This window comes from Pinus tabuliformis, chromosome 4_1 (assembly GCF_031772625.1).
Source record: "Pinus tabuliformis cultivar Carrire ecotype Pingquan chromosome 4_1, CPIR1, whole genome shotgun sequence".
Classification (NCBI taxonomy): domain Eukaryota; kingdom Viridiplantae; phylum Streptophyta; class Pinopsida; order Pinales; family Pinaceae; genus Pinus; species Pinus tabuliformis.
The window spans coordinates 47128882-47138892 of NC_142303.1; positions in this window are offsets into that span (position 1 = coordinate 47128882).

The window sequence follows — 10011 nt, forward strand, 5'->3', positions numbered from 1 at the left end:
CTTTTTCTACAATTATCTAGCTCGCTCTGATACCATGTAGAAATTTTGAATAATTTAACACATATTCAACAGAGATTATCCTGATCATGTACTATTGCGGAATACATACACAATACATAAGCTCCTCTACGTTGATCATCAATATAGCAGCATCAATAACAATAAAACATCAAGAGCATTCACACATTAACACAATATGTAACCCGGGGAAAGCATCTCGATAAAAACCCCACACTATCTGTATATTAATTATTGAGACCATGTAACATTACAAAGGACAATGCTTATCACAAGCAATCTAGTACCAGCTCCACCTGTTACAAACAATACAGCTAAGATCTGATCTCCAAATCTATTCCACTGCTTGCCTGCCTCCACTGCTCAATACCTGCTCAAGAATTGATGAAAATGGCTTACCAAACTCGTATTTCACCTCAAAATAATCAATCACACTTTGTTGGACGTGAGCAGAGGCTACAATACTGGGAAAATACGTGAGAAAACTCATTGGCATACTCAATCCCTTGATTGTGCAAGATCTGATGCACAACTATAGTCACAACTGATAGCAATCTGATTCTCTACCACCTGTCCCTGTTGAACTGAACATGCACTGACATGCAACTGAGTTAACTGATGTATTCATTAGTTGCATCATGAGTTAATAATTAGTTTAACAACTCATCATTAGTCTATTTGCAGTTAGACTAATTACAACTAGTTTAACCAAGTCAAACTGAACACAACTCCATCAACTCCACAATCAACTCCACCAAACTCAACCGATTGAGTTCTAACTGAAGTCATGCATGCAACAACTCAACTGACTCATAAGAAAAGCGTATTTCCTTCTAACAGCTGCATGTGCCACCTCTGTAGCTCAAACTGAAGTGCTCCAAGAGAATAATATCAAGTTTATAGTCCAAATAATATTATAAGATAATAATATTTGACTTTTCTATTTTTGACAGCTAGTCTAAAAATAGACTTTGATCACTCACCTTGTGATCACTCACACTTTGATCAAAAATAGAAGTCCATCTATTTTTCCCAACTTGACCAATCATCCATAAACAGCAACCTGCAATCCATAGACATGATCCATATGTCTAAAAATAGACATAGTCTAAAAATAGACTTGCCCCAAAAATAGCCTACGGGCCCACTTAGTGAAGGCGACTCTTTTCACTAAGCTCCATCATCTTGTTGCAATCTCAACACTAACCCCATGAAAGATCTCACCTCATCCACATTCCTGGGAGTTGCCCACTCCATGATAGCTCTTACCTTTTTTGGGTCCATTTCTATGCCCTCCTTAGAGACAACATTTCCCAAGTAATGTACCTTAGTCTGAAAGAAACTGCACTTGTTGAGATTAGCATACAACTAATTCTCTCTCAACAATATCAACTCTTCTACTAAATGCTCGATATAATATTCTTCATTTTTAGAATATACCAATATATCATCAATGGACACAATAACAAACTTGTCCAAATATATACGCAACACATTATTCATCAAGCACATAAAGGTAGTTGGAGTGTTGTGGGGAAAAATGCCTATGCAAGACGATCCTATCCACCTAAGGTGTGACAGCGCCTTAGCAACAAACGAATACAGCAATTATGATTTCTTCCTTTATGAAATGTGAAACAGGTGAGATCGGCAGACTTACCGTTGTCTTCCGGTTGTCCCTCGAACTAGATCCTCTTCTCTTTGTGTGTCCACAGCTACTTGCCTCCTCGCTTGCTCAAGAGAATAGCTACTTGAATCCCACGAGATCACAAAAGAACAACTACCTGTGACAAGAGAACAACTACTTGCGACAAGAGAAGAACACAATACAAAGGCAAATATACATATTCATAAATGATTCAGGATTAGAAGTAAATCAAATATACTAATGCAATCATACAAAATACACCAGCATATAGGAAAGAATCAAGATAGCTTTATTGAAAGTAACAGGGTTCAGGAAGAGATACAACCCATGGGGCTCCAATCCAGCATCTCCTTCCCAGCAGAATGGAATTCCTTCTTCAGCTCCCTTCAAAGAATTACACACCCAATGTTTCTAACCACAAACCAACAGCAATTCTCTGCAATTACCAAATTCCAGCCTCCCTGATCTCATGTAGGAGAGATCTATATATAGGGATATTGGAGAGAGGATGAGTCAGCTTGAGGCTGGTATGAAACTGACTAGTGTCCTCTCCCTCTCATAGTTCTTGATTCCACTTGGAGGTTCTTGCTTCCACTTGGAGATTTGGAACCTCTTACTCATCACCAGTCGAATTCCTTGATGCAAGTGTCATTTTGGAAGCTTCCTGGGCATTGACACCTTGAGGAATGACTCTGCCACATGTCCAAACTTGCTCAGCGCAGGTAGCCTTTGTTGGAGTTGACATTCAACGCAGGTAGACAGTGGAGCAGTTGACATTCAGCGCAGATGCTCAGTGGAGCAGTTGACATGATCCAGAATTGCCTTGTTTTTGAGTGTTTTCAGGTGGAGAACTTCTGTGAATTGTTGTGGTTTGCTGGCCTTGTTCCTCTAGGGGTAGGAACAACATGTTTAGGGACTTTGGATCCCTTGATTATTGACATTTCATGATCAGTGATGTAAGGCACAAAAATTTCTATAACAGTTGCCCCCTAAAGTATGAGGCCGTTTATCGGGTGAAATGCTTTATCCAGGAGGGTCCGAAGTTCATCCATCTGCTGGGAGGAAACCTGTAATAAAATACAATACAATACATTATGATTCATACTGCTTTCATGATCTAGCTGAGGCGGGCATTCCCATGCTCAGCTTTATAAATTCATTTTTGTACATAGAACAGACGATCGTCTGATGGTAGACTGATAATTTTGGTGAAATTAATCATCCTTTGAGTAGGATGATCATCTGCTGCAATGATGTACATGTCAAATGTCTTTATTTTTCCTGAATATATATCGCAGCCCGGATGGATGAAACTAGATCCGGGGTCTTCAAACTCATTCGATCTTCACTCTAAGTACAAGTCGATCCATGTGAGAATTGCGCTGAAGTCGAACATGGAAAGACATCGCTTGATTACCGGTCAATGATGTAAACCGTTAACAAGCGCGAGAGGAATCACCGATAATGATAATGACCCTCAAGGTACTGCAGTACAATTCATGTGGTGTGAATAAAGGACTTGGCGTCGAACACCACGCAAAATCTTCTGGTCGAAGGTCATTGATGTATACCTGTCGCCGGAAGTGAGAAACTTGCCATTGAGGCATGCAAGCTTCAAAGTACTGAAGGGGTTGTTCCTAGATCAACTCCTTGGATAATGAGCTGATGTCGACAAGGAGCGATCCGTCAAAGGAGGGCCTTAATGAATCCCACATGAGTGACACGGAATGGAGCTAATGATTTTAATGGAGGTGAAAACAATCTGTGACATATGATTCAGGGTGGCGGTCATGAATGGATGAAGGATAATGTATGGCAGTGGATGGGACCTGGTTGACTCTTTCTGAACGACTTCTCTTGAACATATGGCGACACTGATGCGATGGATCGGTAGCATTACCCCAAATATGGATGGTATGGCAAGACCATGGTGATGTGACCAGTGAATGAAACAACCCAACCCAATTGTGGTACGGAGGAAAAGTGTCATGTTCAAGAGCGACCTGCTACCATCAAAGTTTTCTTGATTTTTCCCAATTTTTCCCCAGTCATTGCTGACCAGTACCTCTTTATTTTTCTCGAGCTTGAGGAGGATAACATATGCTTGTTCTATAACCTGCCCTTCGGGCAAGCCCATCGCTATGTTTTAACGAGCTTAGCGATAGGGAAACTCATTCTCGTCTAAAGACAAGTTTGTCGCTATTTATCATTTTAACGAGTCTAACGACAAGGATAACTCAGTCCTTTTCATTTTTAGAGAGTCTGAAAAGGTACATAAAGTCAACTCCAAAATTCCTTTTTCGTCATCTAATCCCTTAAGTCCGAAAAAGTATAAAACAATACAGAAGGGATGAGTTTTCGATAATTTTAACGAGCCGAACAAAACAAGCGCTCGATCTTTTTGTGCAATAATCCCTCAGGTCCAAAAAGATTAAAATCTAGAGGAGGGATAGCTCTTCCTGTCCTTTAACGAGTTGGAAGGCCAAAACTCGGCAATCTTTTCATATTTTACGAGTCCATTGAAAAGAGCTTAAAGAAGACTCGTCTTTTGAGGAACGAGTGATAAACAGGGATAGCAACTGATTCCAGGTACAGGTTGGAATTTTCCAATCACGGCAATGTCACAAGGATGGCTAGGTGAAACACTCTTCGCAGCTGTTCCTCAAAATGGGTAAACAATAATATGGGGGTGAACGATTGGCCAAATGGACAGTGGAGGTGGCAGGTGCAAACACGACCAAGGCTTTTATGGCTGATAAATTTACGATCACAGTGGTTATTTACCGGGATAGGTTCATTTTTAGATAAAAATGAGCTTAAACACTGGAGGAAACTCTGCTCACTGCTTATATTTATTTTTTAACGAGCATGAAGACCGCGTTAAAACTGCTCGGATCTTGCGTTTATTTTTTAACGAGCATGAACTTTATGCTAAAACTGCTCGATTACCTAGTCAAAATTTTGATTTTTACCATAAATAGCTTTTCTCTTTTCAAGGATAGTACTGCATTCTCAATTGCTGCAACAAACTTTGTTAGAAATGAATAATATTTGCATGAAAATGAGATTATAACCCTAATATTTCGCTTTGAACTATGTAAAAAGCCATTAAAAGGTGTTTTTACCTCTCATTTTACCATTTCATTTGAATTTGGTTTGTTGGAGCTCTGGAGGTGCCTCTTCCCCCTTGATTTTCACCAGCTGATTCCGGGAGATTCTGCGGACGATTTTCAGCGTCGTCTGGACCAGGTAGGAGCTAAACTCTAGCTCTTTCTTTTCATGGTTTCTTTTTCCCATTTTGTGCCTGTTTTCCTGCCCCCATGAGCCCCTGGGGTTTTGTTAGGGTGCTCTGGCATCAGCGCAGGTAGTCCATTCGAAACCTGCGTTGAATGTCAAGTTGCCTTAAGGCAGTTTGACCTCCAACGCAGGCAGGACACTTGCCAACTGCGCTGATCTCAAAAAAAGCATTTCTATGCACAGTTTTTTGATGAAATTTTGCCAGTTTCTCATCAAATTCAGGGACTCACTCTTTCTCTTGTTTGTTTTGCAGGGATCTTTGAGCAAAATGTCCCTTACATGGCGAGAATGAGAACATGAAGAGGAGGACATGATTGCCCTCCATGACCCTGTCACGGTGAACGCGCTGCGGAACTGTGGCCTGCTGAAGTTTTTCCGTATCTCTAGCATGAGAGCACAGATCTCTCTACTGCAGTATATGCTTGATGCTTGGGATCCCATTAACCAAGTATTCCAGATTAGGGGAAAATCCATCCCCTTGACCATAGAGGACATTTACTTCTTGACTGGATTGTCAAGGCGGGGTGCCCCCATTTCTTTGTCAGGTTCGGCCCGGGGGAATGACTCCGTGAGAGATTATGTCCGTCAGTATTGCAGGGAAGGTTCCCAGCCGAGCAGAGACGGCAAGGTTGTTATCCGTGAGATCACTGACAGGTCTCTCAGGTCCATTCTGTATACCATTGGTAGGATGGCCGGTAGCGCATCTCTACATGTTGCCAACAGATCTTATGTGCAGCACGCCTTGGAATGTCTCCAACCGAAAGTATTCAACTGGTGTGATGCAGTACTTGCTCAGATGAAAAGTCAATTGACCAAGGTAAAGGACGGGAAGCTGAAGAACTTTGGGTATGGTTCTATTCTGACTGCCTTTGCCTTAGAGAAAATACCACTGATGCAGCCTCAGTATATCGCACTCGACTTGCCTTCTCCTACCGAGCCACGCATGCAGAGATGGGTTGATCACATGTTTAGGCATGCCGGTCAATCTCAGATTACTTTCACTGATACCTTCTTCAGGTGGTTCGAGCGCCAGGAGATGGTCTATTCTGAGTACCCATATGTTGGTATGGATTTCCGAGGTGATCCGGATTTGGTGCTACCGGATGGCGAACAGTGGGGCGCTATTGGTAAAACCTTTGACCATATTACTGTTTACTGTTCTTATTTATAATGTCCTTGTGCTTTATTCTATCAAGACTTTAATCAAACTCATGTGTGCATGCAGATGTTGGTTCTGTTCGTCCAGCAGCTCGCCCGAAAGCGCCAGTTGCTGCCCCAGCAGGGGAGACTGTCGGGAGGGTTATTCTCCGCGATCTTGATGTGGCAGAGACTCTTACAGCCGTGCAGGAGCAGGTTGAGAGTCTTACTCTCGGCATTCCCGATGTGAGGATTGACGAGTTACCTTTACAGTTGCAGAGACATACTACTGGTGTGCCTAGACGATGGACTCGTCTCTTGCGCATGATTGCACAGGCCGTGACGTGCTATCATGAGCACCACTAGGCTAGGGTGCCCCGTAGCATTTTTGAGTTTTTGGGTCATATGACCGATTTTGTTTTGGTTACAAAACATTATGTATGAACGATAAACAGCTTATATATATTTTGATTTTCGAGTTTCATTCTGGTTGAGTTATATGATCCATATGTACAATCATTGATGATGTCTCCTTTTATAAATGTCGCAAATGTCTATCTAACACATAATTTGCTAATGAGTCGGTTAATATGTTTAAGTTTCTGGAAATATGCTGGTATTGAATTGAATCAAATTGTCTTTCCAAAATCTTAACCCTTAGGAACATGCGATAAATAGCTGGATTGCGAATGGAATATATACCATTGAGCTGTAGTATTACGAGCTGTGAGTCTAGCCTGACAATTAGTCGGTGTATGCCACGGGTGATGGCATCAGAGAGTAGTTCTATCAACGCGCTATACTCAGCGATGTTATTCGTTGATTGCCAAATACATACACCTCTGAAACTTACTAACTCGCCGCTTGGATCAAAAATGGCCCAGGCTGCGGAGGATAGGTTCCGCGAACTACGACTCGCTCCGTCGGCATATCCAACACATGTCTCCAGAAGGCTTGACATCTGCAACAAATGAAAAAGGTGGATCACTCGACCAGAACAAATACTTTAGCGAAAACAAAATACAACAAAAGCATGCAGGTTACTATTTAAGCATAGTAACGCTTGAGGTACAACCCGTTGCGGGGCTGCGCCAGTGGAATTCCGTCATAATCCATTAACTCGTAGGCTCCTTTTGCTAACACCCTTTTAACAATATAGGGGCCCATCCATAAGGAATTGAATTTACCTGCTCCCAATTTATCGGATTCTTGGTCATAAAGCAAGACCAAATCACCTTCTGAGAAGACACGGGGTTTGACATTTTTGTCGAACTGCGCCTTGACTCGTTTCTTATGGGCTTCGTTAGCCAAAGCGGCATCATGACGGGTTTCATCCAATTGGATTAATTCCAAGAAACGAGCTTCTTCTTCCGAAGTTCCGGGGAGGAGATCAATTGCGAGTCTAAGCGACGAAATTTCGCACTGGATTGGCAAGACTGCTTACAGGCCATACACCAGTTGGAAAGGTGTGAACCCGGTTGCGTTCTTTACCGACGTTCGGTAAGCCCACAAGGCTGAGTAGAGGATTAGGTGCCACCTTCTTTTATGAACCCCGATCATCCTTTGCAACATACGCTTCAGGACCTTGTTGATTGCTTCAAATTGTCCGTTGGCTTGCGGATAATACGGGGTAGAGCTGTCGTGAGATAGCCCTAGCTTGGCAGCTAATTCGACCATCATGTGATTGCGAAAATGCGATCCATGATCTGTAACTATAGCCTGTGGTACGCCGAACCTGGCGACTACATGATTGAAAAAGAAAAGGGCAGCTGTTTCACCAGTGTTATCCAATGTAGGCATCGCCTCGGCCCATTTGGTAAAATAGTCGATAGCGACTATAATATACCCATGCCCCCCGGTCGAGGTGGGGTTACATTGCATGAAATCGATGCCCCATTTGGCGAAAGGCCCAACAGCAACTATTGGCTGTAAAGGTGCGGGCGGTCTTCTGGTTTTGCTATCAAAAATTTGACAAGCATGGCAACTTCTGACTGCGATTATGCAATCTTTGAACATGGTTGGCCAGAAGTATCCTGCTCGTAAGATCTTTTGTGTTGTTGCATATCCAGATTGATGCCCCCCACACGCGCCTGAATGACACTCATTCAGGGCTTTTTCGGCCTCCTCATGGGTAAGGCACCTCCTCAGAACTGTATCGATACCACGACGGTAAAGTGTATCACTGACGATCATGTAGTCTTTTGCTTGGTATCGTATACGTTTCTGTTCAGAGTGAGAGGTGTTAGGCCTGAATTTTTGGGTTTGGAGATAAAATATGATATCTCCATACCACTCATTGCTCGTAGATATCAGAAACAAACTTTCGTCCACGATTGACTCTTCTGATGTTTCATCGTTGGATGACGATGGGAGATCGCACAATAATTCTGCGAAAACTAGAGCTTTCTTTGATTTGGATTTTACAAATTCCAGATCAAACTCTTGAAGGATCGCTATCCATTTTGAATATTTGCCCCCCAGCAACTGTCGCGACAGTATATAAGTCATTGGGTTGCAATCTGACAAAATAGTAGTTTTCCGAAAGAGGACATAATGTCGAAATCTTTGAATCGCTTGAACAGCTGCAAGCGCTAGTTTTTCAACATAAGAATATTTACTTTCTGTATCATTTAAGTTTTTACTTAAATAATATATAGGATGTTCACTTCCTTCAACTTCTTGAACTAAAACCATCGCAATGGTCGTATCCGCTGCAGCTAGATACAGGTTAAAATCTCTTTGATAGTCCGGGGCATACATTAATGATGCTTTTACTAGACAATCTTTCAGAGCATCAAAGGAAGCTTGCGCCACTTGGTCCCAAACGAAAGGTACATCCTTTTTCAAAAGACGAGTATAACCTTTAGCAAGTTCTGCGTAATTTGGAATGAACCTCCTCAGAAAGTTTGCTTTCCCTTGGAGTTTCTGAATCTGAAGCAAATTTGAAGGTGGAGGCAAATTAATGATTGCCTGAACCTTGCAAGGGTCGAGACGAATCCCATCCTTAGAGACTACAAAGCCAAGTAAACGACCAGAACCGACGCAAAACACGCATTTGTGTGGATTAAGTCTTATCTTGTAGTGTCGGCAACGTAGAAATATCGCTCTTAAATGCTGCGGATGATCAGTCCGCTTTCGCGAATGAGCCGAAAGGTCGTCGAGCTAAGGTTGAACGATGTTCTTGATGTCATGGAAGGCATAATTCATTGCCCTCTGAAATGTCGCCCCTGCGTTCTTTAAACCAAAGGGTAATTTTCGATAAGCGAATGTGCCCCATGGACAAATAAATGCAGTCTTTGACTGGTCGTGTGGGCGGATATTTATTTGATTATATCCGGAAAATCCATCCATAAATGAAAAGATTTCACATCCGGCGCATTCATCAATTATCTGGTCGATGAAGGGTGTAGGGTAGTTGTCCTTTGGACAAGCTTGGTTTACATCCCTATAATCGACACACACTCTAATCGTCCCTTGTTTTTTCATAACAGGGACAATATTCGATACCCAATCGGTTAGAGGAACCGGGTAGATGAATCCAGCATGGAGAAGTTTTTCAACTTCCGCCTTAATGGCAGCGGCTTTCTTTGGGTGCACCTGCCGAAGCCGTTGTCTTACTGGTTTGACATCAGGATACATTTTAATTTCATGTTCAACGATACTCGAGTCAATGCCTGGCATTTCATCATATGACCAAGCAAAGACATCTCTGAATTCGCGAAAAAGAGCGTTATATATTTCCAGTTCTGAAGGGGAACAACCTTTGCCGACATAAATATTTTCTACAACGTTTGTCTTAGTCGAGATATTTATGGCTATAGTCTCTTCAATATTGGATAGGTTTCGCTCGGAATCCACCGTATTTACAGTATTTGATAGGAATTCAAAAACTGAAGGGTGATACAGGTCAT